Below are 3,215 nucleotides of genomic sequence, written 5' to 3'. Positions count from 1 at the left end.
CCCCTGTCCATCTCTCCTTCACTCTCTATTCTTTTAATTGTGTTTTCTTCTCTGCACCAAGGACACAGGAGTCCCGTGCATAAATGCTGGATTTATACTCTTAAACGGCACACAAGTGACAGCAAAGTATGGCATGCAGAGAGAGAGAAAAAAATAAGGATGAAAATATGGAAAAGCGAAAGAGTGTGGAGGAGTAATTAGAGACAATTGGAGCGCTCGTTTACCCGTCTCAGCGCATTACGAGCAGAACACCAGAATGCAGCCAGCGTTTGGTTGGTGGCCTAATGAACAGTGAGTTTCAGACACTCACATCCTGTCTGTTCCTCTCTGGAATGAGCATCCAGTGTTGACATTCTCTCCGGCCAGCCACACAATGTTCACCTTCTCCCCCCCAATGAAAAGTCCAGGCTGGCCTAACTATGTATGACTGATGTGTTCGGTATCCCTGCCCTTATAGTGAAATAGTGAAGGTGTGCAACTGACAACTGGCATTTCTCTGTCTCTCTCTCTCTCTCTCTCTGAGTGGAATTGAGAGAGGGATAACTATCTGGTGAGGGGATTAGGACACCCTAACCAGGATAGTGAGTGATGGAGAGAGATAATGAGAACATGGCGGACAGAGAGAGAATGAGGGGAAGAGAGAGGGCAACAGAGAGGGAGAGAGCCAGTGACAAGCCAGCTGACAAGTCAACAACACCGGCAACAAAGTTCATCAAATTAAACTAATCTATATTAAGGCTAGTTTTGGATGAATGCCAGGTATAATGAGAAAGAGTAGCTCTCATAAACCTCACAGTTATTTTGGTATTAGAAAAAAAACAAATGCTTTCATCAGCACCTTATTTTTACTCACTGACATAACGGGAAGGCTTTGTGTGTGTTTTTTTCTTTTTTTTCTTATTCACTGCTATCAAGCTATCTTACCCAGTTCTCCCATGACTATCTTTTGATCACGAGGCGCTGGTTTACCCTTCATAATCCGCCACGTCCTCTTTGTAAACTCCAGAATTGTATAACTGACATTATGTTCACTCTCTCTGCGTCAGAGATACAGTGCCTTTCGAAACCCGGACCCTACCCACTCCCACTCCGTCACGGAGTGCACTGATTGGAGTCACACTCACGGCTGCGGGAGGGCACTCTTTCTGAATGCCCTCGATGGAAAAAAGGACATTTACATCAGAGTAATTTTCATTGAAATAACAGCCATAATAAATATTAAAAACATACGTTTTGAGACCCTTGGAAATGGAGTTCTTTCCCCTTTGGGCTTCTTCTTTCATTGTGCGTGTGTGTGGAGCTGAATTTCGTGTTTTATTTAGGCCTACGTTAACTTTTGCATAAGCAGTGTTACGAAGACCCATGACACATGTTGTATTATGAAGGTCTGCTTCTTTATGATCTTTAGTGTTTTATTGATCACTCATATGTTTAAAATGATTCTTTAATTAACAAATACTGCAGTGCGGCCAGAAAGTTAAGATGCTGCACAGTCACAGAAAAAACTGTTGCACATGCTTGCAAAGTCAGCATCAATGCAGAATCATTGTTGGGGGTTCTATAACCAATTTTCACTCCCCAATAACTGTTTTTGGATGGCCCTTAATGTGGCGCATCCTCCATGTGAACACGCAAACGGAGTGGAAGAGAGTGGGGAGAGGGTGTAGGTGGTGGTTTTAGAGAGGCCCGTAGTCGGCTGCCATTTTGCAACAGCACCATTACGTTGCTGTGCTGCCTCGTTGGCGAATGCAAAGCAAACAGGCAGCGGGGGGAGGATGAACAAAGGCTTATACTGCCATCTACTGGTGAAAATGGGAAATATTAGCAACACCGATACTCACCGGTGCTTTCCATGTTTCCTTTACCACGATATGTCTACAACGCATCGAAGTGGTCAGAAGGGTATTTTTCCCCATGTATTAATGTAAAGATGGAGACAGGTATACGGAGAAGTAGAGAGGGAGAGAGCAACACAGCCCAAAGTAAATGACATTTATTAAAAAGAGAAAAAAAAAAATACATGAGTGATTGTACGGCTGTTAGTGACTGAACGGTTCGATGTGCTTTGGTCAGTGTGCTTTACAAAGAACCAAACTAAATGTCACTCTGCTCCCGTGGGTAGAAACACTCTCAAGGAAAAAGATTTGTTTTGTTTATCACATACACACCAAAGTCACAGTCATGGCTGAGGGAGCAAAAGCAAGGGCTTGCAGTTTGTCACAAAAAAAAAAAAAAAACTCTTCACATCCCTCCGCGGCTTTTCAACGGCCCACACACGTGAAGGTTAGCCAAAGACCCCGTGCTGCTCTGCTGTACTCTGCTTTGCTTCCCCTCTCCTTGCACCTCCTCTCCTCTCCTCTCCTCTCCTCTCCAGGGGCATCTGGCTGAGGCACGTGTGCAGGAAGCCTGTGAAGGCAATGAAGCCGCAATTACAAGCATCAGCAGTCACACGGAGCAAAACACATTTCCAGCCTTGTAGCGGAGTCTTTATGAGACACACAAACAGCAAAACACACACACACACACACACACACTCGCGGGCACACACATGCACACACACATACACACACACTCGCTCACATACACATGCAGCGACACACACAGTGAACACCAACACGTACACACAGTGTGCACAAACACACTCACATAAAAAAGCACACACAAGATATGCCCATGCATGCATTCATAAGACACGCACAGGTGCCCATATTTAAGTTTCTTTGGAGATTTTTCAAAAACCTGATGTGGAGGCCACTGGAAACCTGAACCCATGAGCACAGCTGTGTGTCCACACAGAGCCAGCCGTCTTCATGCCCTCTTCATGCCATCTCAGTACAGTACAGGACCTCCTCCTGTCATACTTCAGCACTCCAAGCTGTACAGACAATAAGACAACAGTGAAGGAAACATTACAGATATCTTAGAAGTGAGGCTAAGTTTAGGAGGAAACGATATTGAGCAACAGGGAGAGAGAGAGAGAGAAGGACATAAAGAGAGAGAGAGAGAGAGAGACAGAGAGAGAGAGAGAGAGAGAGAGAGAGAGAGGGAGAGATTTTAGAAGGAATAGAAAGAGAGCGAGGGTGGAAGCGAAAGATGAAACAGGAGAAAGAAACTCCTCTGTCAATATTTTCTCGCTACAGGGCTTGCCTTCTGAAAACTATTTCATGTGGCCCATCTTCAAAGGGAGTGGAGGGAAGGGGAAATAGGAACATGTG

The 3,215-nt window shown here is 44.9% G+C and overlaps 1 long non-coding RNA gene across 1 annotated transcript in view; it reads right to left on the bottom strand.

Moving 5' to 3' along the window:
- Positions 1-1,635: 1,635 nt before the first annotated feature.
- The window catches only part of LOC116225213, a 43,300-nt gene continuing 41,720 nt past the window's right edge, over positions 1,636-3,215 (bottom strand). The window contains exons 4-5 of the long non-coding RNA XR_006151430.1: positions 2,740-2,875; positions 1,636-2,406 (exon numbers count right to left, since the gene is read on the bottom strand). This is a non-coding gene — a long non-coding RNA (uncharacterized LOC116225213). The remainder of the gene's footprint in view (positions 2,407-2,739; positions 2,876-3,215) is intronic.

The sequence above is a fragment of the Clupea harengus genome, chromosome 20 (assembly GCF_900700415.2).
Source record: "Clupea harengus chromosome 20, Ch_v2.0.2, whole genome shotgun sequence".
Lineage (NCBI taxonomy): Eukaryota > Metazoa > Chordata > Actinopteri > Clupeiformes > Clupeidae > Clupea > Clupea harengus.
Note: the sequence above shows the minus strand (reverse complement) of the source record. Positions and strands in the feature narration are given on the sequence as shown.